At 43.4% G+C, this 25,606-nt stretch overlaps 1 protein-coding gene across 11 annotated transcripts in view; it reads right to left on the reverse strand.

The window, feature by feature from the left end:
- Positions 1–24,950, reverse strand: part of IP6K1 (inositol hexakisphosphate kinase 1) — a 37,204-nt gene extending 12,254 nt beyond the window's left edge. For 2 of the 11 annotated variants that reach the window (XM_066327038.1, XM_066327027.1), the window contains exons 1-3: positions 24,807–24,950; positions 24,386–24,440; positions 19,979–20,078 (exon numbers count right to left, since the gene is read on the reverse strand). The gene's annotated coding sequence lies outside the window, so the exon portion shown is untranslated. Of the gene's footprint in view, positions 1–19,978; positions 20,079–21,214; positions 22,692–24,377; positions 24,441–24,587; positions 24,606–24,693; positions 24,749–24,806 lie in introns of those variants that run through there. The other 9 variants (XM_066327030.1, XM_066327028.1, XM_066327029.1 and 6 more) reach the window with 9 other exon arrangements.
- Between the last annotated feature and the right edge of the window lie 656 nt (positions 24,951–25,606).

Raw genomic sequence — 25,606 nt, forward strand, 5'->3', positions numbered from 1 at the left:
TAAAAAACAAAAATGTGTTTCCCACTGTGCTATGAGATCAGCTTCCCAGCACAAAAGCTGATCCCCACAGATTTGAGACATGTCTGTCTAGTCAGCAGTACATGGAGATGAGCCCTGGGACAGGCAGAGAACACAACTCTCCAAGAACCTGCAGCAACATTTAGGATGTAACTAGAAACATTTGGCGTTAATGATATCCAGGAAGCTACCAACTTTCTTAGCTTGCCTAAGCACATAGCTTTAAATCCTGAGCCTCCTCATGCATCTTGTCTGACACTTGAACTACTACCAAACACTCCTTTTCGGACAGGCTGCTCTTGCCATGACAAGTGTGGCTTGTCAGATTGAGGCCAGGAAATAGAATACAATCCATATACACACATCCAAAGTGGAACAGAAGTCTTAGGAAAAGCTGCTCAAGAATGCCAGCTGAAGAGAATGGCAACAGTGAGGCTTGGGGAGGAACTGCAGTGAACAAGGGCTAGGAAAGGACAATAGCCACTACCAGGCATGCTCCACCCTATGCCATGAGGTGAGCTTCCTTCACCAATCCTCTTTCTTCCTCATCAACAGGGCACATATGCACTAACTGCTGACTGCTCACAAGGAAAGAGCTTGATCTACTTAAGACAGCTTGTCTGAACCTAGAGAAAGGGAAATAAAATTAAGTTTATAGTAAAACTGCTTAGATACATCCTATGTTTCTGGCTTTTAAAGATCTGAAGGAAGATTGTGCTAGTTTCAGCTGGAAGACTTAATTTTCTTCCCTGTAACTTGTATGGGGCTGTGGTTTGGATTTGTGCTGAAAACAACGTCGATGATAGAGATGTTTTTGTTACTGGTGAGTGGGTGTAACTGAATCAAGGGGTTTTCTGCTTCTGACTGCTCCCCCAGTGAGGAGGCTGTGGGTGCACAAGAAGCTGGGAGGCAACACCTCAACCTGCCCCAGGGATATCCCAGACCATATGGTGTCAAGCTTAGCATACAGAGCTGGTGAAAGAAGAAGGAAGGGGGGATGTTCAGAGTGATGGTGTTTGTCTTTCCAAGTCACCGTTACTGTGATGGAGTCCTGGGGATGGCTGAACACTTGCCTGCCCATGGGAAGTGGGGTATGAGCTCCTGGTTTTACTTTGCTTGCGCATGCAGTTTTTACTTCACCCGTTAAACTGTCTTTATCCCAACCCACAAGTTTTGTCACTTTTACCCTTGCAATTCTCTCCCTCATCCCACCAGGGAGGGAGTGAGTGGCTGTGTGGGGCCGAGTTGCTAGCTGAGGTTAAACTGTGACAGACTATTTGTGCCATACTTCTATCACACTGATCACAAAGCTTCAGCACTTCTGCCAGCAGCCTGCAAGACCAAGAATTTTCTCCTCTTCTTTTCCTAAGAAAGGAGCGGAAGCCAAGCCTTTTCAGCTCTCTCTGAAGAAAGAGAGGCTGAGCCATGTACTTTTAAGTCTGGCTGGAATGCTGAAACCCCTAACCAAAACCAGTGCTTAGATCTGGGGTTAAACAAGGCTTTTTTTTTTTTTTTTTTTTTTTTTTTTTTTCTTAAAGGCTAGATTAGCAAGAATTGGAAGGGCCCTTCTGCTGTCACCTACGTATAAAGCATGGCGTGCTTTCCGGGAGGGATGAGGTACTTGGAGTCCTCGTTAGGGATTCAGAGCCAGACCACAGACAATACCCATTTTCTCACACTGGCACATTACAGTGGTAGCCTCTCTCTCTGCTTTTTTTTTTTTTTTTTTTAAGCCAACTCAGCACACAGCCATGACCAGGGAAGATCTGCCCCATTCAGCAACATATGGACAGGTATACTTCTACATTTTGTGAACATTTGTCATGCAGCTGTCTATACATGGGAGTAACCCAAGCTGGGGCCCAGATGGCCTCTTCAGCTTGTACTCCTGTCTGGTCTGATGCTGGACAAGCTGGCACTGTGATAAGATCATGGTGGGGAGCAGTGGAGAACTGCATGTAACAGGGATGATATGATTTAATTCCCCTGCTGTTCTTTTCTTCAGGCTTCCTCTTCCTCTGGAGAAATGCAGCACATTGGCAGGATGGCATAGGCCGTCTGGGGACCTGACAGTCTTTGTCACTACTACCAGTGCCACTGTAAAGGCTGCAACGGCCAGCCCTGGCCTGGCCATCACCACTCTTTCCTCTCCAGTAGGAGGGGACGATGAGCAAGAGGGAACTGAGCTGCTGAATGCTCCTGCTGCACTTTGCCACAAATACACCCTGCCTTGGTAGAAAAGGGCACCTTCCTTCTCTGTTCCAAAGCACTGGCTGCAGCCCAAGCCTGAGGGTTTCCACAGCAGCAAGACCTGATAGAATATGTACAACAAAAGGTTGCTTTATCAGCAGCAGCCCAGAAGACTTTTTTCCAAGCCTGTGCCTAAGAGAGCAGGGTCATCTAATATCAGCTTTGCATTTTATGCGAGAGACGAGATTATGACACATGCTTTCTAGAGAAGAGCTTATGGAAGATCAATGCTTGTGAGGCCTCATTGCTCAGCTTTCTGTGAGCTAATTTCTGGCTTCGCATCATTTACAAAGAGGAAGAAGTCTCCACAGGTTATTTTTAAATTATTCCAGTACAAAAGATGCTGTTCAGCACAGCCTTCCAATCCACTGGTCAGGGACAGTTAGAAAGGAACATACTTGCAACAGTCAAAAGCAACAATGAATTAACCTAACCCATCAAGAAAAGACATTTTTTTTAAAATTTACATTAGTGCAGAGGCCCAAAAACTCATCAACAGGCAGAAAATTGTCCTTGCATTCATAGCATGATGGGGAGGAAAGGAAAAAGATTCATGCCATTTCCACTGAAGAAGCCTGGCTCAAACACTAACTCAGAAAGAATTTGTAACTCAACTTATGGACTGAGTAAGCAGAGGGAACAATTTTACCTCCTGTCTCAAAAAATCTTATGCTTAAAATTTTCATCTAAAATAAAGTATATCTACTCTTTAGTCACAGACCTTGGCCTCATCCTGACAGTGAGGTTAAAATAAGGCAGCTATAGTCCTAAGAAAGACCTGCAGAGTCATCCAGGTAACCACCCAAATGCCTCCCCAGCAGGAAGATGATGGAATGACTATACTGACTTCAGAATGAGGAGTCCATTCAGAAACTGCACTTTCATGTCAGCTGTGGGTAACAAATTCTATAATCTCTACAGCATCAGAAGGCAGGATGGATGAGCAGGTAAACGAACCACAGTTGCTGACAGCAAGAGAATGAGTCAGAGCTGGTGATGGCTGTGCTGAACCAGAGGACAAATGCATTGCACAGTGAGCACTGCTGGCAGGAAGAGGGAGGTGAGATTTTTGTGGGAGCGTGGGCAGAGCATGGGCAGATGGATGGCACAGGGAAGGGCTGCTCAGCACTGGGGAGCTGCCCCACCAAACTGAGGAGAATCAACTGCAGTCAGACAAGCAGGTCTCAGGTTTGTGTTGCAACAGGGGTGAAGAGAACAATAGGCACCTCCTAGAGCTCTCACCTCATCTTCTCCAGGCTAAAAATGCCCCAGGAGACCTTGAAGGCACCAAGGAAAACCATTTGGCCTAATCTCCTACAGAGTAACTGCTGGCCTCTGAGCTGAAAGGTGGTGTTGTCACCCACATGTGCAACTATCTCTGGAGCCTGAGCTCCCACTCACACCTCCACAGAGACTGGACAAGGAGAAATGGTTGTGCACCTCGGCCTTGTATCCCTCAGACTCCTAGCTAATTCAGACACCTGGAAAGCAGGTGGAAAGATGGGACTAGATCCTTCCAGCTTAGGTAGAGAGAAAACAACAGGAAGCTTCCAGCAAAAGCACCAAAATCCCAGAAAAAGAAGTACCTGTGCAGCAGTAAGAGGAGTTTTTTCAGGCTTCAGAGGGCAGCTGACATGAACGGAAAGGAACAATCAATGTGCTGCACCTTACACTTGTCACAGAGAGAAACCAAAGCACAGGTGCCAAAGTGAGGATTCTGCAAGAGGAAAAACAGTCAGCCCCCCCAACTAAAGCAAGGGCACACACAGCTTCAGACCTTATGTAGGCAACCAAAAAAAGAGAATGAACGTGTGTTTTCTGGCTTTTTGCCCTCCACAATCTTATAAAAAATAAGGGAAGGGAAAGCACAAAAGCGCAAAAAAACCCAAACTATAAAATCTATTTGTTTTTCTTGACTTTTATCTTCAATTTAAATTTTCTTTCAGAATGTGAAAACCAGTGAATTAAGGAAGAAAACCCAGGTGGGAACACCTAGACCTCCAGCTCTCTGATAGGGAAATGACAGTGAAAACACATATATCAGAAATTTGGTCTGCACAAGAAGAAAGTGCACATTGATGCTTTATTGATCTACCACATTCTCTTTAGGATAGTAAAACAGCAGTTTTGGGGTCGAAAAAAGCTTGCTTGTCATGGTTGCTCTATAAAGTGATCCTCCACAACAGAAGCAATACCATCCAAACGCCTGGCTTTAAAAAACCACCCAACATTGTGCTGAGATTCCTTCTGGCACTGATTGAGCCAAATCATTGTCTAAACTCATCCTTCAGTTATTTCTCCAGACCATGGTTGCACAAGCAATCCTTTGACATCTGGAATAGCAGTAATAGCACCTTCCCGCTCAACCCTGCTGCACTGGTACAACTGTTTGCAGCCTCACCATGAATCAAACTAGGGGACTGATCACAGTTAAAAATAAAACCAGCACTTTATTTTGTTTTTTTTAAGGATTACTTTTCAACTCAGGTCAGATCCCCAATCTATTGTGCAGCTGTACAAACAGTTGTATCAGCACAAGGTGCCTGAATTGCTGATGGTTATCCTTGTGCCTAAAGCCAATGCCTGCATTCCCAGCTCACCTCCTTTCACGGCTGCTGCAGAACAGGATCACTGACCAAACCGAACACATAGGGGACTTGACTGCTGCTGCCTGCAGCTGTGGAGGGTCTCTTCAACGAGACAAAATGAGGTCACACTGATGTCTAACCTACAACTAAGGCATGGCTACTGAGCTCCCTCGAGCTGTTGCTTGTCCAAAATTATATGTCATTTTTGCATTCTGCATGCTGAAATAAAACGTAAAAACATGACTAACCAAGTCACTAATGCGAATGAACAGCTTTGGGCCAAGTTCTGAAACAAAACTCTCCCAGAAATTGCATAACCACTATCTTGGTGATCTTCTATTCAGGAAGCACAAGCCTACGTGATGTGCAGATTCTCACTAATTTGAAGACTGTGACATTCAAAAAGTGAACAGGGGAGCCTATCTGCAGTTTTGGCAACTCTTCAAATTGCAGCTGAATTTTTATTTGAACATGGAAATGCAAACAGAAATACTGACAACCAGAATAAGCACTAAGCAATGATGCCATGCTAGCACACTCTAGAAACAACTATGAGAGAAACAGACTGAAAGTTTTCCCAAATTACTCAAATACTGCTTGACACAAAACCAACTGAAGATAACTCCTTTTTTAAATGCTGCCCGGGAACCTACTGGGAAATACCTGGTTATCTGCTTTCAGCTGGTGACAGGTACCTACCTGCAACAGAGATACACCATTGTAAAGGCCTTCTCATTGAAAACAAGGCACAAAAGACTGAATAACCATAAAGACTTGACTTCCAGTATAGGGCAGGAGGCACATTAATGAAACAGCCTCAGGAAACCAGCTTTCTATAGTTTCTGTTGTGTCTGTTCTAGAAGGCAAAAAATAAGTCTCAAAGCTACTTAGAAGCTTTTTTTTTTTTTTTTTTTTTCGGGTAGATGTCATCACATCAATCCATGAAGACACAAAACTGAAAAAACTGCTAAGTGGCAAATCTTACCCTTTGTCCCTTAACATGCATCTCAGGCTCCATCTCATAGTTCCACGACAGCTTAAGTAAATCACAGTAAGCATTCTTCCAACCCAGCCTCTCTTCTGAGTTAGCACTGGCACTCACTGATCCTGCTCAGAAACCAGCCTGGCAAACAAGTTAACCCGGAAAAAAAGAGAAGTTGTTTTCCCCAATGTGGCTTCCTGAACTGGTTTACTGCCAGTGCCTAACGAAAGTAAAAGGGGAAAATCATCGAGCAGGACAAGGGCAGGCACAGGAGGAGCAGAGCCAATTCCATTCAGCTCCAGCCGCCCCGCAAACACACGCTCAGAGAACAGTCTCATCCTCTGACTTTAAAGAGATGTGAGTCGTCACTTGCAGCAGAAACATCATTTAACTTTTTCACCTCTCCTGACATCATCTTTACAACAGCACCAGCAACCCTGCAAACAGCTATGTTAAGTACCCAATCTGGTAAGAAAACAAAAGCAGCAATATATAAACCAAAACACCTTCAGTTTTGTTGGTCCCTAATATATCTGGTCAACAACCTCCCAGCATCAAAAGATGGGAGAAAGGGGGAACCAAGGCACAGCAAAACTCCAGCTCCAAGCAACTGCAAAGCTGCTCTCTCTCTCAACATAGATAAAACATCACAGCAATATATAATATAATCACAACAATATACAATTTTGTATAACTACCTAATAGTTATACAAAACCACTTTGGTTCAGAAGATTTAAACAGTACATTAAAAAACCTGCAATCTAATTCTTCGTGTTTTCATCTTCCACAACACACCATTAATATTTAAAATACCCTATTTCCTCAAAAATAAATCTTTAGTTTATTTGATACCAGCATTATTTTCAGAGCAAAAGAGCTGCTAAAATATATAGAGGAGAGTGAGGAACAGCCTGTTGTGATTAAATAGGGCATGACAAACAGCAGCAGCATGCACAAGCAGTACTGGGGAGCAAAGCCAGGGGGAACAGTGACAACAACATTATACAAACAACACCGATTCATGAACAACAAAGAATTCTTAGAAACTGCTGCCTGGGTTACATCCAAGGTTCTCTTTACCTTGGTTAAACTATTAAGAAAGTCACTTCAGAAAGCTGAACCCTTCTGCACAACGAAGCTTTTTAGGAAGGAAAAGTTGATCCATCTAAAGGGTTCTGTGCAGGAAACCACTGCAGCAGTTCCTGTGAAGCAATGGAGTTGCAACAACACTGAAGATGACATGAAGCTGGAACAAGCCATTTGTCCCATCTCGCCATGAAAGGGCTCTTGTGCCAACACAGGTCCAAAAAGCTGTGTCTGTGTATGTACCCTCAACTGCTGAAGAGCTGACACATCACCCTTGGCTGTGCACAGCAACTCCTCAATGGTAGGGACATTGTAGGGTTTCCTCAGGAGAATTTCACTAAGGTATGTTTCTTAACTTTAGCCTCACGTCCTCATGATCAACATCTGCTGTAGCAAGCTCTCATCACTGCTTATAATACCCTGGACACTGCATTCATAAAATTGTGGATACCTGGAAGGGCCAGCTTTGCTTCAGAGATGCAGAAAATTCAGTTTTTACTTGCCATCTGGCTGCCATGTGGCGGACAGCACACTTGAAGAACAGTCTGGGACCACTGCCATGCAGAATTCACTCCTCCAAAGATTAAGTTGTGGCTGCTGCTTGAACAAGCAGCAGGTTTCCACTGTACTTGGACAATCTTGCAAAAAGAAGTAGGTCTTTCAAAGAAAACACTAACTTCATGAGCAAATGCTACATCTCTGTCCCAACACATCACTAAAATATCATAAATTTCAAGCAAGAAGTTAATAAATTTCTGGCTGCTGACAGTCACTGACATTGAAAGTACTGCACTTTAAACATCAAATACATATATTACAGGGTTTTTAAACATTAAGGAAATTTAATTAATAAATAAGTAAAGCTGTCATTTAGGACTGCATTTAGACATCTGAATTTCTCACAACTCTCCAACACAAACAAAATAAGGCAAAGGTAAAACTACAGTTAAGCTGCAGAGCAGCTAGGCAGAAGCACATGGCTGTCCCCTTTAGATCAAAGTGTCTCATGGGGAACAGACCAGTATTTCTGTACAGTGAGACTTCATAACCCTGTCACACAAGATTATCAACCTATATACACACAGCTGTCTTCTGGCAGGTAATCAAACCTGAGGCAGTGGGAGTTTTACAGGGGTCAAGACTCTTGCAGGATTCATCTAGATCTATTTCCTGCTGCTGTGAGATGAAATATGAAAATGGGAGAGGAATTGATCACAGAGGCAACAGAGCTTTGCATGTGGATTTTTTCTCACCCCGCAAAAGGTGACCTTCCAAAGCCTCTGATTCTCCTCTCCTTTAAGAGGATTATGAATCCTTCCCTTGGGAGACTTCTGCTCAGCTACTAGCCCAGTGTTATTACACATTAATATTATGTCTTGTCTCCTCATTGCTATCAGCAGCAGAGAGATATTAGAAAAATTTATAAGACTGCTGCTCGAAGACCAGACTTCTAATGGGATCTCTAATTGCAAATAGGGAGAGCCACAGCCAGTGATGTTTGGAGGTGACTCTGTGCTGTCACACCCAGCTGCAGATCTGCTTAGTGCTTCCCTGCTCAAGTCCCAGTTCAGCTTATCTGCACATGCAGGCTACTGACTACCCTGGAAGCAGACATTTCATCAAGGCAAGACTGAAAAGCAGAGATCATCGTATGCTAAAAAATTAGGGCAAGTCTAGTGAATGTGGTTCACAGCTCCTCAGCTCATGTACTGAAGCAGAGCCTCAGCAGGCACTAAGCCCAGGTGGGCTGTCAGGAAGTGAAAGCAGCAATGCCCTCCAAGAACATACTGGCACCTCAGAGAGAAAGCCAAAGAACAGAATGCAGCACATTCAGTTACATAAATCCTTCTTTTTCACAGACATCAGACACCAAGAATTTGAGGACAACTTTCCCCCTGTTCTTCTAGGTTTTTTTCACCTTCCAACAGGACACTAATTGGACACTTCTGAATGGAGTCTACAAAGCAAATCCTGAGTCTTCCCTAGACCACAAAACCAGCAATCATTCCCCTTGGCACTTAACAGTGCACACATGTAAAGCAATCCATGCTGCCACAGAGGCAAACACATACATTTTTTCTTCCTCAGGTAATCAAAGCTAAAATGCATTATGAGTTCCACAATTAGAGAAAAATGTGGGACTAGACATTAAGGGAAAACTCAACAAGAAGAAACACACTGCCAGCATCTCTGTGAATGGAGATTTAGGATTAGATTAGACACACATACAAGCTAAATCTAATGGACACAGTCAGCTCCCATTTAGGACAAATGGCAAAGTGCTCTCAGAAGAAAGAAGAAAGTACTGGCTAACACAAGAGATAATCTCAGATGCATCTGTAAGGACACTCCATGGTTCTGGCTGTTTCAGAATACACAGTGCAATAGCAAAGTGCAGCCAAGAGTTGAAGAGTTTTAACCAGTAACTGTAAAGAGGAGCCACGGGGTTAACCACAGACATACAAAAACTGTAAGGAGCTGAACCCATGAAGAATTACTACAACAGCCATAAATGCAGAGGAGATGAAATTACATTCCTTAGACAGTTCTGATAAAGTAAGAATGATCTACATCTTTCCAAGAGACCACTAACTGAATGACAAATGTAAGCAGCTTGTGGTAAACTTGGATTTTTAGTACTGTTCTCAACTTTTAAATTATGATGCTTTTAAAACAGAAAAACAGCTTTGATTACAAAGTCAGTTGCTGCAGATAATTGATCCCCACAGAAAAATACACAACTAGGACAAAAAAATAACTCCTAATTGCTATTTTTGATTATGCAGTGGCAAAAAACCTCCAGACCAGTGTTATGTAAGACCATTAACCTCTTTGCTCATAACTGGCACCTTAATTTAGCACACTACCACATCTGAAAGCTTAAACTGAATTCTTAATTCCAACACATACCACTGGCTGCAGCAAGGCAGTAATAGCAGTATTGGAAAGGAAAAAAAATCCCAAAGCAAACACTATACACTGAATTTTGAAAGTACAGTTCCTTGGGCATAAGTATATATACTTTAGCCTGACCAGATCTAATAAAACAGTATTCTTCTCAGATAGTCTTTTCAGGATTGCCAATCAGATGCTCCACAGTATCTTAGGAACACTGAAGAGAATTCCAAGCACACATTAGATACATAAACCTCCAGATCACCTTTTATAATAGCAAGTTTGTCAAAGCCAAAGAAGCTGTAACCCATTGAAAACAAAATTACTTTGTTTTGACTGACAGTTTTTATTCTTTTCAAAATAACCTCGTAACATTCCAAACACACCTTCCCTTAGGTATGACTAAAATCTCCAAAACTACCATGTATTGTATTTAACTATAAGTCAGTGCCAATTACAAATACACGACTAAATGAAAAACAAAACAAAGCAATCTTGAAGAACATTCAGTGAATCCCCCTACTTCTTCCCAAGAAAAGACAGATTAAGACAGATTAATCTCCTATACTGATAATGAGCCAGACTGATAAATTTCAACCAGAGAGCCTCTTAAATACTGTCTTCCATCCACTCTTATCACATTCTGGCAAAGAATGACATTCAGGAGGAAAAAAAAAAAAAAGACGACTGATTAAGAGCCTACTTTCAGAAGCTAATGTCCTGTGTGGAAAGAGCTCTATGAATCACCCGTTCATCCACGTCTGACTCCATTTACTCTTCAGAATTCCCTGATGTGCTTGAATTCATATTCCACACTCATCCAGTCTGTAATGTCCCAACTTGCACTCAAGAACACTGTGGGAGAGTGTCAAAACACCCAGCATACTCAAGCTAAATGGCCTCTAGTGTTCTTCCTCATCTACAAATCCGATTATTTGATCACAGAAGACAATGAGGTGCGTCAGACACAACTTACAGTCAGTAAATCCATACTAACTGTTCCCAGTCACATTCCTTTGCATGTTTCACACAGGAAAGGTGTACCAACAGGATCTGACCCGTGACTGTCCCCAGGACTCAAGTAAGATTGACCATCCTGGATTATCCTTTGGGCTTAGTTTGAAGATAAGTGATCAGAGATGTGCCAGCACCCCTGTGACTTTTCCAAGATGAGCAAGACTGGCAGCACAGCACCACTGGGTCCCATGGCTACAATTCTCTCAAGTAATTCCCCACTCTTGTTTCCATTTGATTCTGACTGCTGGTTCCTCTTTCAATCTGACTGCTGGTTCCTCTTTCAATCTTGTCTCTAGACACAAGAGCCAGGAGGCCTTGTAACTGAAGACTCACTCAGGCATAAAAATCAACAAATACCTCAAGGAAGTCCGTGCATCACTCATCCAAGCCCCCTTATTCAGCAGAATCTTAGTTTACCCTTTTACTGCCAGTGTAAAGGTAAAAGTTATGTCAAAATTATGAGGAATGTTGCAAAAAGCACCTCCTGTGAGAAAGTAGCCGCTTCCCCCCTTAAAAGACAGAAATGCAGACTAGCATGACCAAGTTCGTTCTGTCTGTATTCTAGGTTGTCAAAGAAACTCCAGGTTCACTTTGCAGACATAAAACAAACTTGCTGGAGTTGCATGACCCCATTTCTAAAACATTTGGCAAAACAGCCTCCTCCTCACTGTTAGCCAGGCTGAGCGTATTTAGCAAATGGAACTTAAGTCTGTAAAGAGCAAACCTAGACACACACACCTTCCCCCCCCTCAAAAAAAAATCTAAGAAAGTTGCATGGAGAAGTTCTTTCCAGCCTTAGTTAAGAATAAAAATCTAGATGACAGAATAAGGAACTAAGACTTTCACACACTCAGATGCCAACTCTTCAGATTGCTCTTAGTATAGAAATGGGTATGTTTTATGATGACTCCATTTTCTGATGGCTTTAACATGCATATCATTTCAGTGTATCAATGAGGGGGAACTGCAGGAGAGAACTCCAAGCTGCTGAAATGCTTCCCAAGTGAAAGCAGAGCCAAGGCATGGAAGACTTGCAGCCCAGGCTCCTGGCACTGAGCAGGCATCTCATCGTGCCACGTTCTCGCTGCCAGGGCGGCAGCAGTGCCTGCTGTGCCTGAAAGCCAGCACAGAAGTGCCACAAAACCAAACAAAAGTATTTTTTATCAAACTCCACAACTCGCAAGTCTCCCCTGCCCCCTTCTGGGAACAACATGGATTTGAAAACTTTAGTATCTTCCTCCAATGATAAAATTGTTTACTTGGGCAAACAACACCACAAGAAACAAACAAACCCCAGAAAGATCTTTGCCTCAAGCATAAATCCCTTCAGCAAAGACAGGGATGTTATTAAATGCATCTCCTGCAGCAGCAGAGGCAGACTCAAACTGGATTTTCTTCACCCATACACTGAAGCCACTGTCAAGAATTCTTGCCTGCCAGAAAATGGCTGGACAACTCACTACAGCCCAACTCTCATGACTGAGCTGATTCACTCCTTAGGTCACGATGCAGATGCACAATGCAGGCTCCCTGTCCTCTACCTCAGTGTTTTAATTCAGCTACTTACTACCCCAAATTAATAAAAGAAGAAAGTATAGAAAAAATAGCAACTGCAGCAAAACTTGCACAATACACATTAACTGCTCAAAAATCTTCTCCACAAGTTACAAGAACCACATTCTATTAAGCTGCTGACTGAGACCTGACTTAAGCAAAAATCCCTTTGCAGTGACTTGTTTATATTGAGACTTCAAATGCTAAAGACAAACAAGTCGCATTAGGGCCAGAGGCAAAAAGTTCTCCCACCTGCCTCTTCCTGCCACTGCTAACAAGGAGAACATCACGCTGCTGTTTATGTGTGCAGTTTTCCATTTCGCAATGCTTAAAAAAAACAAAAAACAGTTGCACTTTCCTCCTTACCTTCAGAGTACAGTCCTGCAATATTCTGCTACTTAGAAAACTTAGCCAGATACTCAAACACTTTTTCTTTGTCTTTGTTTTGCCTGTAGACTACAGAGAAAAGCTAAGCCAAGACCCCACATCCCATTCCCACCTGGGACAAGAAGGGAATTCTCAAAGCATGGCTACTGGTAAGCAGCCATTTAGGATCTATGAAGGGAAATGTTTCTCATCTTGAAGATACTGACCCCACAGTCCAGATCCAGACACTTCATCCAAAAAGCACATTGTGAACAACAACACATCCTGTGCAAAGGGAGGGGAGAGCAAAGTCAGCTGGTAAGGAGCAGAAGCTGGCTCCAGTACTCAGGAAGCAGTGCAAATGTTTTGTTTCCTTAGGAATTAGGATAACATATAGATTTAAATCCATCAAGTCTAAGAGTTATGCATCAAAACCAAACACAGACTTGCCACAAAGAACCATCACAAGCCAGCTAATCTCACCCTTAGGGCCTCTGTAAACCAGTGTTTGATTTGGTTCACTTCAAGCTCACTGTAAAGCAGCTTTACAATTCCTATCATACACACTGGGTTGTGACACCACTCTGATCCATCTCATCCTCAGATCTATACATTGCCCTTTTTCTGAGCAGCCTGAGAATTAATTATATGGACATGAACAGTGGGATTCCAAGCAACTGGCTCTCTTAAAGGCGCTGGGGACTGCAGGAACTTTGCCTTCAGAAAATCTGTGACAATGCCCATTCAGTACAGTTACAGAATGAGTTTAAGACCCAAACAAGCAAACACTGGTACCACACTCATCTTCTCACTTCTGTGGCCAGAAACAAACATCTGCTCAGCCATGGCTTGGGCTCTACCTCTGCCTCTTGTCACCACCAGACCACATCAGAACAGCATCCTGACTGAGGATATTCTGCCAAAATTGTAGATGATACACAAACAGCAGCTCTGAACAAAAAGATTAACACTCTGACTTTTAATATGTTGACTGCATAAGCTCCACCTACTCCTCCATGGAATGCAAGGCACTAACAGCTTCACAGCCTCATGTGAGCTGGAATTTCAGTACCCAAGAGGACTTTAATCTCACATATGCAGACAGAGATACACCAGGGCATTTTGGCAGTTCCAACAGCATTTGAGAGTGAATGGGGGGGCATGTGCATCAGAATTTTCTCTTTCTGTGAAGATAAAGCTAAACAAACGTTTTGCTTCAGCTACACTCATCTTTTTCTACAAGCAGAAAACACATTTATTTGGCAGGTAGTCCTTCATGGCATCCCGCAGTTTTATCAGACAGCACAACTTCTATCTGAACACTGGTAAAACACTCAAACCCAGGAGAAATGCAGCAATTCTTACATCTCTCTGCTGAAGTTTAACAGGTCAGCAAGGAGCTCTGTTGGATTTGGTTATTTTAGATATCTTTTAGATAACCTGAGATTACCCAAATGGAAAGGAAAGAACCAGGAATAGGCTACTGGTTTTGATGCTTCTGCTGAATGTTTCTATGATCTTGATAAAACCATCCAGTTGTGTACTTCAGCAGAAAAACAGCTTTTCAGAAAAGAACAATTTATTTTACTATCTTGCTACTTCTATACCATATTTTAAAGCCAGAAGTTTGGCAATAATTTCACTTTTCATGATCCCCTTGTACTTCTTTTCAACTTAGTCTTGCCTGGTAATTAAAATCCTCAAAATCTAAAGAATTTGTGTCCCAGTACACGAACAACTGAATTGTTTTGTTAATATAGACTCAAATTAGGGCACCTGCTTTGAGTGAATGTGGTGCTGTTTGGCTGAAGATCCAAACTCTTGAGCAACTTTTCTGCTTATATAGCAGGAACAGAAAGACAATCCAGGAGCATATCAGTCCAACAGAAAGACTTAAGGGAATAAAAGCAATATTAACCAAACAAGCTCACTTCACCCTGATACACAAATTCTTGAGTCAAAAACACAAGGAGCAATTGTTACCTAGTGGTTTGTTCTGCTACTGTAATTCTGAGACATCCATACTAAACATAATTTGGGGCTTTCCTAAACATCTGAAAAAGGTCAGAGAAATGCAAGGCAGTCAGTTATACAGTACTCCAGATTATACCAATGCTCAGGACACCACTTAATTTACTGTATGAGAAAATGGAACTGCCGATTGCCCTGTAATTTCAAGTAGATACCCATGCTAGAATAAATATACCAAGGTTTGTACAGATAGGTAAAATCTTCTATGCCCAACTGAGAGATGCCCTTCTCTCTAGCTGCAACTTCTTCTATCTTTATACTGCCAACGAAAAAATTAGTTCAGCTGGAAAAGACATTTTGGGACCCCATTTTTGTATCTAATTGTTTTTCCTTGAAAGAAGTGCTACTCACAATGACACATAAAAACACTCCTCACACTTCACCTTCTCAACGCCTTCAGCAAAACAAGCTTTACCTTAAAAGTGCGATTTTATCACTATCACTGCATCTACATTAAGGGATCCCACTGGCACAGCTTCACCAGGTAAGGATGAACATGCTAATTAATGCAGCTGTCCCAAGCAGTTGTAGCAGAAGCAAACTTAGAAGCGCATCCACAGGGAGTTAAAGCCACATAATCACATTGCAAATCCATGCTTCCTACTTGATACCAGTTTAATTTTCCTAAGCAGGTGAACCTTGAGGGTCACAGGCAAAAAAATATGAGCTGTAACTTCTCAAGTGGACACTTCGCTGTGGTTTTTTCCTACATGAAAAAGTATCAAAGGAAGGAACATTCTTATATACAGTATATTCTCTTGTACTGTCAACCCACTAAAAAAAACAAACAAAAAAACACACAACCAACCAAACAAACAAAAAAAAACAACAAAAAAACACCAACAACAAAAAACCTAAAACACTGAAAAGAGAAAAAAACAAGCTCTAGAGCTCTAGGTCAAGGGGGGAAAATCTCAATATAAGTGCTGCAAGAAAGTAAATAATGCCATGGAAAATTCAAAGATAAAGGGCAACATTTAATTTTTGACATTTGGAATGGGAAATAATAAGGTCCGTCATGGCAAACATACTTTAGACAAAGACTGCACTAAATCTAGTACATAAATAGAATATATGACACAGTAGCTGATGGGACTGACAGCTAAGGTAGTAATTTCGTTTGAAACTAGATAAAACTCTAAACAGTGTTTCATACAAGGATACTCTTATCCCTTCAATATGGCAGAACACACACAGCACACAACCCAGGATCATGGAGGGGATTTTGATCTGGGCCTGTTGTTATCCTGTAACTCCCCTGAGGATCAGCGTAATCTGCAAGGCTTTCAATCACTCATAATGAAAATCTTAAAACTGGTAAAATACCTTGGGGTTGTTCTGTGGCTTGCAGCATGTTCTGGAAGGTAAAGGACAAAGAATTAACAGGAGGCCTAGCCAGCTGAATGGAAATGAAAGACAATCTGAACCTGAAGCTGTCTTCTCAGGAGACACCTGCATGAGTCAGACAATCACAACCTCAAGCTTAGCAAGGTGCTACATATTCTGAAGGACAAAACTCAAAACCTGGCATTTAAAAATGTCTGCAAACTTATTTTACCTCATCGGGAGCCAGTACAACCACCCTTTAGTACCTTCTTCTAACAAACCTCACACTTCCAAGGGATCCAATGGAACTTGGCTTTGTAAAAGGAACTATCCAAAGAAGGGAGCTCTGAACACAGTTCACTCCACTGTATTACTCAAGCACTTTCCAAAGGGACCTTTAATATTCTAAACTTTCATTATTATTCTCCTATACACTAACCCTGGGCAGCAGGCCCCTTGAAATGCTCTACCACACCAACCAGCTCTGTTAGAGGAAAGAAGAAACTTTTCATCTTCATCGGAAACAACGAATCAGACAAAGCAAGCCTATATATTTTACTTCCTGTTCACTGAAGCAGTTGTAAACAAGCCCCTGTAAACACTCCACAGGTCACAAATTCCCAATACCTTATCTAAATGTTAAGCTGCTGAAGTGGATCTCAAAGCTCCTTCCAACAGGCTTTCTAGTGTGCCACTTACAACAACTGAGGCCACTGGTTACGTAAGAGATGTAGAGCTAAAGCAAAAAGAAAGTATGTTAAACCTGATATGTCAAATGGTTTCAGATAATTAAATGCAACATCTGCATATACATAAAAAAAATTCTGCCCCAAGTGCTAAAAAAGCACAGCACACTCATCTGGAAGTCACACAAATTGTAGCAAGTTTGTTTTTAACAGCAAAACTTCTCTCAAGTGTATTACAGCTACCTTGGTTTTTCACACTTTAAATTCTTCTAAAGACACTGCAAGGCCATGCTACAGGTTGGTTTCAGTTTTTTTTTCTACAAAATAACAGTCTGCTAAATCACAGGTATTCTCACAGCCACAATACATCACAGGCTGTATATCGCTGGGGAAAGCCAATTTCCCTTCAATTTTCTCTCCCAGATCAATACAGTGTGATAATGTGTGCCAAAAGCTTATCATCTCAGGCTGAAAAACACAAAATAACAAGCATTATGGGTAGAAAATAACACAGAGTTCTCTTCTTTGAGAATCATAAAAAACCTACAAATTACAGGAAACCTGAAACAAAGTGCTTTGCGCTCACAGAACCTGGCAAGCTCACTACCACTGGACACTGATCTTCAGCAGAATTCTTAAAAGGTTTTGAATGTTCTTCTGGTTGTCACATCACAATGGGATGAACTCCACCAAAGTCAGTCTCAAACAGTTCACCATCTAACCTGTGATTTTTAATTGCCAGGTTATAGGAAGATATTTTAGCTGCAGTGAATAAAGACCTTGATTCACATCCAGCTGGTGAATGATACAATACCCTTGACTATTTTAACTATGAATTTTTGAGTCAAGCTGCATTCACAAATCAGAAGTAATTTTTAAGATGAAGAGATTTTGTCATTATGTGAACCAAATTGTGAAAAGGCTCAGTTTTCTAAGCTGCTGAAGTTCACTGGAAGTGTACCTAAGGATGCTACACAACAAACACTTGCACCACAGGAATGGAAATTTCTGTGATCTTACTTAACTAAAGTTAATAATAATTAAGGGAAAAACAGAACCCCTCCAAGTGTTGTTACTACAGGAAAAAAAGAAAAAAAAAAACAAACAAAAACCAGTGTGCACCTGAAGAAAAGTGAAAACTATTCAGACATTGCATGATGCACAACAGTGATACCTATTCAGTCTGACTAAAACAGTTATTTTCCTCAGTTATGTAAAAATAAAAGATGCATAAAGCATGCCTAATAATGCTTATTGGTTCACATTTATCTTACTGTCAAATTTTAGTAGGTGTATTCAGGTCAACGTTCATGGTAAGAACTGTGAAGTATTAAGACCTCAATTACATAAAGAAGATTTATGCCCAAGTAAAGGAAATGCCAACTGCACAGCATAAGAAAACACACTTACAATATCTGGTTCTAATGGAAAATATAGCAAACTACTCCATTATTTGCAAAAGTGCAGGGGATCCATAAACATTTTATACAGTGTACATTTAATCTAAGTAAAATCCACATCCTTGATGTGGGTTTTATTACAGGAAGCATGGGGGTGTTTAAGAAACTGTCTAAAAAACACCCTGCATATGTATTGTTTCAACACAAATTGAGCTTCAGACTGCTTCAACAATTCTTCTGGGACAGACTCAAAAGCCTGTAGTTGAAACTTTATTTTTATTTCTGCATTTGTGGGATCAGAGTCAACTCCCGTGAATTCAACAGGTCTACTCCTCAGATGTGTCACACAAGACCATATATAAGTTTGATAACGGGACCACAGCTTGGAAAAGTGCAATAAACCTTCCACCAAGCAGCAGTGCTCTGAGGGCCTTCCAAAGCCCAACGACTTTGCTGTTTTTTCAACCAACAAACCAATACAAGAGCGACATATCTCATCTTTTGCAATAGCTCCAGCAATTTCGTGGGGGTTACTCGATGGTTTGATTCAGACACTGAGTAAGACACGGGACTGTGTAGCCCCCAGGCTTCTCTCCCAAATCCTTCCTGCTTTAAATAACTCACTGACATCTGCACTCAGTGGTGCACTGATTTTGGTGCTCAAAGCTGCTTATCGCCTATAGTTAGCTGTAATGAGATCATGACTGCCCCCCACACGTGCTTAAGCTGCTCAGACAGCACTGTCAAAGGACACAGAACAAACTGCCAGCCCTATCTTCTTGTGCCCTTTTTAAGATTTCTAAACTCACTTTTGGAAATGCTTGACAGAACTTTGATACCAACAACGGAACAACATTAATTGGAATTAAAGACCACATGATGTCTTGCATTAATGCACTCTGGAAGTTTAAAAAATGCAGCTCAGCACAGAACTAGAGGAGGAAGAAAAGAGAAATGTCAGAACAGAGTATGTAAGCTATACAGTAGTTTAGTTTTAGATCAGCACTTAAGTCAGCAGTGACAGACACAGGAGCATGCCCTGAAGAGAAGGCACCACGTGTCTCCTCTCCCTATCCCAGGAAACTACTTGTGGAGCTCAGCTTCTTCAGTCATTGCCTTTTGCATTTCAAACCTTTTAAGACCATTACCCTCACAGGTCAGGGGCTTCTCCACCCGGAAACTGAACTGCATGACAATCACTGCTTAAACACACCGTGTCTAAAGAAAACAAAAATCATTTGAGTATGTTTATACCACAGGTATACTGAGTCACATCTTTGTTGATAAAGAGCTCAGGGAAAACAGATAATTGACTTTCTTCCAAATTCAGGGCAGCATGAAGCAACTTCTTTGAAACTGAAAGACTATCAGACCAGTCTTATCAACTTTCAGCAAACTAACCTCAGAATAGAAAGGAAAAAAGCAGGCAATGATAAAGAGTTCTGAAATCATCATAAAGTGATTCAGCTGCAAATCAGCCACCTAAAGGGCCAGAATTACTGAAGTATGAGTGAGCCTCCAAATCTTGTAATTCCAGTTCTCATTACAAAGAACTGACATTGATTTGGTGAATGAACTGGACTCTGTGCAAGTACACTTACCTGGCTGCTCCCGTCGTATCGTTCAAACAGAAGAGCAAAACTCCCACAAACTGTATCTACATATCCTTACTTGAAGGGTAACATTACAAAGGGAGAGGTAGAAAGCAAGCAGTTTATGTCTCTTTGCATCTCTAAGGTGGCTGCATATGTACTCTGAGCAAAACAGAAAAAAGTCACCTTGGAGATGTCACCCAAGCTCCTTTGGCTGAGCAGTCACTGGAATATGGAGCCAACTTCTCACAATCAAGAGGGAGCAGGACCCCAGAAGCAAGTCAGCCTGCAAAATGATGTACGGAAAACGCATTAGCAAGTCCTAAATTAGCTTTTATTAGATCTTTGCTTGTCTGTCAATTCAGAATGTTTGAGTGCCTGCCTTCCCTAGAGACTGGGACTGGCATTCACAAGTTCCTGTCAGGATGCAAATGCTCTCACTCATTCCTGTGGGCTCTGACAGATGCTCTTTACCAAACCCACCAGTTGGGCTGAGGGGACACACTGTCCCCAGTTGCCTCAGCCACCCTCAGCTGAAAATTTCTGACCATGGAGCAGAGCAGGATCCATGACTACTCCTCATCAGGCCAGGACGGGCATTAGGGAAGAAAGGCTGAAGCAGAGTATATTAAACCCCAGCAGCTGCGCAGGCCTGGTTGTATGCACCAACACAAGGGAGGTTGTGTTTGGCAAAGCAGCAGGACAGCTGGTGAAGGAGATAACCTTTCTAACTACAAAAGCTAAATCAGAGACAGCTTATCTACTGCAGCTCCCAAGCACATGTAGTGACGCTCCTACCAGGACAGACACATCCATATCATAACCTCTTTCACTGCTTTTATCAGATTTGGTTGACACAGATCTTTTACTAATATAATTATGGCAGCTATCTCTGTGTTATTTTTTAATGAAACAACTGCACCCATTTTAACTACTATGGACACATTATACAGATAGAGTAACACCCTGCAATAGCAAAGCTTACTCCTTTACTCCCAAAGAAGGGTTTCAGACATTAACGACACCATATACTGACAGCGGTGATGCAAAATAAATGCAAGCTTAAGAATCTTGTCTTTTACACACAGTTAATGCCACTCAAAATGCATACGGAGGAGCCTGTGGAAATAAATAAAGGCAAACGACTTGCACCTTAGTACCATCTCTAGAGTGGTCCACACCAGCATTGACTACACAGGAAGCATTAGGCAGCCCAACACACTGATTAGGAGAACTGCATCTATTAGGAAGCACATCTACCCGAAGAGCACACTGGGAAAGCCAAAAATAACAGCTGCTGCCACATCAGCACAGCACAACACTGCGCACAGGCGATGCCTGCAAAACAGAAACTAAGCAGCCACACACACACACACACTTCCTCTTCCTCCCCCCACCACCCCTACGACACCAGCAACAAACCTGATATTAAACACTGGCCAGCATCCTGCTCTGCATTCCTGACACATCAGGAACAGAAATGAGGGAGAGGGCTAGCTGCTCCTCCATGTAGCTGAAGAGCTCCTTCAGTTTACAGTGTGTAACACAAATACTTGACATGACTCTTGCAGAGGGTCCTGTCGCATTTTCTTTTCTTTTGCTCCTTTTTTCAAACTCACCCATTTCAGAGGTCACTAGGGGACCCTCTGTACTTACTAGACTTGTTTTTGATATATTCCCTCTCAAAGACTGAGAGGTCAGAAATAAAAGCAGTTGTTCCTAGGCATGTCCATTATATAAACAAGCAAACAGAGAGCCACACATGAACTCTGCAAGTCATGTTCAATGCTAAACCCTGTCCAGCACCAGAAGAATGTGACACTGTCAAAGGCAAGAGTAAACAAATCAGGCTGCAGCTTTTTGTCAATACTGAGTTCTGAGACTACAAATCCCAGCACCAACACTCCACTGAGATGCTCACATCTCCAACACATTACAAGCTAATTCCTGATGGACAGATTGGGGGAATCTACTGACAGCAAGTCAGTTCCTGAGTTACACTGCAATAATCAAGGCCTCTGTCAGATTTTTCCATGGCTTCGGTATCTGCATTGCAACTGCAGATGGAAGAAACACACCTTCTTCTGGATATCCAATTCAAACTTAGCACCTACATTTCTAATTCCGAAGAAAAGCACAGTCACTGCCACCCCATACCAAGCATGCCAGCCAGAATTCACCAGATCCACAAAAACCTTTAGGCAGGAAGAAACTAACTAAAAACTGAAATCTGAAAAGTGATCACACCTTTTTACAAACATTTGGTGATCCACTGGACCAAACAGACTGTGCCCAGTAAGCAGATGGTCAGCAAATAGCCCCGAGCCTGTACAGGGCTCCTCATCTCACACCAGTCAAGCTCAACAAGGTCACATTTCAGAGTTTGATCATTTTACCCAAAAGGAGTAAGCTCCCTATTTGTGGGAGAAAAAGAAAAACAAACCAGGCAGCTCAGATGGGATGAACACAGCACGCAACTCCGTCATTAAGAGGAAATCATAGCACCTGTTTAAAAGGTCAATTAGGTGACTAAGGGCACAGGTACTACTTCAGCCCGGGCATTTTTTTGACCTCTGAGTGCCTGCTACTCTAACCTTGACTTTTCACTACATGCAATGCAAGACAGACTAACTTCCAAGTCAGTTGACTTGAATCATTTGCCAAGAAAGGGAATCTCAATGCACCTCAATTTTTACTTTCTATTATATTTTTATAAGGAGGACATGCACAGTACTGTCAACCTGATGATGCGGCACACGATTCACAGAAGCAGGAGAGAAGCATGAGCACTACTGTTTCATTTAATTCTTAAATATATGTAAAAATGTGGTTTAAAATTGTATTCATACACAAGAAAATAGATAACGTAAAAATAAATTGTTGCACTCTTAGACAGCCACACTGCAGATTACCCTCAACTCAGCTAAGATCCTATTCCAGCCCCATTTCCCTTGCCCCTGGGAAAATCATTTAAGCACCCAAAGAGCTGGGTAGAAAAACAGAGCTTGCCTTGAGCTTGATTAGTCTGTAAGGGAACTCTGACCCTCACCTGCACAGGCACAAGCAACAAGGCAAGAACCTCCTACAAGTTGCAGTCTATACTCACATGAGCTGAAGCACCTGTGAAACCACACATGGAACATGAAACTGGTGATCAGAAGCAGATCTTAAAAACTGTACAGATCTTAAAAACTTTCTCATCTCAACAGATAATTGTGCTCACTTGCTCTTCTTCTATGCAAGAAACATGAAACTGCCACAAAGTGCCTAATGAAAAACCAGAGGGTCCAGGAGAGTGTCCCACCTCACCAGCATATCCTACTCTTTCCATCAAAGATTCCTACACCAATAATGTATACATCAACTTCCCCCTCCAGAAGCTAAGGATCACTTCCCCCATTCTCCCAAAATTCCTTATTAGACAGGAAGCAAAGGCAAGGCCATGAAAAAGGACATCTCAGATCAGCCTAACAGGCTCTAACTAGGATAGAATAGGTTGTTGATCCATGCACCTGGAAATGTCTGTGCTGAAAAAGCTGAGAGGGTATGAAGCACCCTTTAAGAAATAAAAATAAAAACTTGCATTGTGACAGTTCAAAACATTGAATAAACAAGAATTTGATGCAGTTGAAAAAGTAACCCAATGTTACCCTGCTTTACAGAGCTCACAACTAAATCTTTTTTAAAACCTACCACCTTCCTTCCAGCTCCAAAACAAAGCACTTACCTTAGGTCACATCTAAACTAAGCTGAAAAATACTTCAAAATCTAAATAATAAGAAAGTGTTATATGGTATTAGGAGAGACCTATTTAGGGTTACAGTGAGAACATGCAATAACCAATACACCTAAACCAATGAAGCTCCTGACAGAATTTCTATAAAAAAGAAATAACAATCTTAGTTGAAGGATACCATTATTTTTCTCTATCAAAAGCCCAACCACACACACAAGTATTAGCATATCAGCTGGAGGTGACAGTTCACTACAATGAGACTTTCACAAGACACTACTGTGTATTATTATGTGAGACAAGCTACTAACTATGATTACAAAGCCTTAATGACCACAAAAACATTACATTAAATATGAAAAGAGATCCAAGCCCCCACCATTCCTGCATCATTCAGTGTTTCATTAGCAAAGGCCAATTTTGGAATCCAGCTCTGGAAGCTCTGAATACCAAGATAAGCCGGGTGAACCTGAAGACAGGAAAAGCAGATGGAGCAAAAACAGCAAGACAGATTGAAATGACAAAGGCAGCATATATTAAACTATACTGCTTGGGAAAAAAAAGGGCTGCTGCTGAGCTTAAAAATGAAGGAATACGGACCTTGGGACCAGTATAAATTCAGAGCAGTTCGAACACGAACAAGAGTCGGTACCACCTACCCTAATCCAACCCCTCCTTGGAAACCCCTGGGAAGATTAGTCCTGGTCCAGGTCTACAGATCCATGAGCACACCTGGCCCGGGGGACTGCCAGGCACTCGGGTGTCCCCACCGGGGCAGCCAGCGCTCCTGGGGCCACCCCACACCCCTCCCCTGCCGGGAGGCAGCACGGACGGACCCCTAGCCCCACCAACCTCCTCACCATGTTGGTTTCATGTTACAGCCGCGGTTTCCGAGCTCCCTCCTGCGCGCAGCTCCTGTGGAAGGCAAGGGCACAAAGGGAGGGGACGCTGGCTTTGCCCGCTGGGCACGGCCCTGCCCCGGCACCGCGCTGCCCAGCCCGAGGAACCCCGCCCCGGCCGTGCCCCAGGCGGGCCCGGCAGGAGAAAGCGTTCGGATCTCACCCACGCACACGCAGGGACGGTACCGGGCTCCCCCCAGCTCCTCCTCACGGGGCCGCGCACGGAGCCCTCCATTCCAGGCCCATCCCGGTGCTCGCTGCCCCCTCACCCCGACTGCTCAAGGGGCCGTGCCCGTGCCCGCGTACCCCCTCTCCCTTCACGGGGCCGCACCCGGCTCTCCCCTTCACAGCAGCGCGCTCGGCTCAGTCCCTCGCCCCTCACCCTGGCCAGTCCCCGCCCGCCGCGGCTCACGGGGCCGGCGCTGCCTGCCCGGCCGGGACACCGGAACGCGGAGCCCCAGCGCCACCGCTCCCCGCCGCCCGAATCAACAACAAGATGGCGGCCCCCGAGCGGGCGGAGCCCGGCGCTGGCCGTCATAGCAACCGCGCCGTCCAAAGCCCGCCCCGCCGCCCTGCGCGCCAATCTGCACCCGAGTCCCTCCCCACGGAGGCCGTTTTGGATGTTGATAGGTCAAACTCGGTGCCGTTCAAGCGCGCAGTCGAACCGCCCTTTCCCGAGCGTGGACGGTAGCGCACGTTAGGCACTCGTGACGCCCGCTGAAGCCCCGCCCTCTGGCGGGCTGCGCCGCTTCATTGGCTGTCCGCGGAGAAGGGACCAATGGGCGCGGCCCGCGCAGGCTGAGCGCGCCCCGCCGGCCCGCGGCTCCGCGCTCCGAGCCCACCCCCGGCAGCTCTGCGCTCCAAACCTCGATCAGAGCCCACCCCCGCCAGCTCCGCCCTCCCAATCCGAACCGCGCTCCACGGTCAGAACCGAGCCCCGGCAGCTCCGCGTTCCCCGCTCTGGATCCAACCCCGGCAACTCCGCGCTCCCCGATCAGAACCCACACTCCCGGCCGGTCTGCACTGCGTGTTCCCCGATAAAAACTCACACCCGGCCGTCCCACACTCAGAGCTCCCCAATCCGAGCCCCCAGGGCCGCTCTGCATCCCCCTCTGGCCGCCGCTCCGAGGGGGGTCTCGCCAATAGGACACGCTCACGCACCACTTCGGTACCATAAAGGGT

This window comes from Sylvia atricapilla, chromosome 11 (assembly GCF_009819655.1).
Source record: "Sylvia atricapilla isolate bSylAtr1 chromosome 11, bSylAtr1.pri, whole genome shotgun sequence".
Taxonomy (NCBI): domain Eukaryota; kingdom Metazoa; phylum Chordata; class Aves; order Passeriformes; family Sylviidae; genus Sylvia; species Sylvia atricapilla.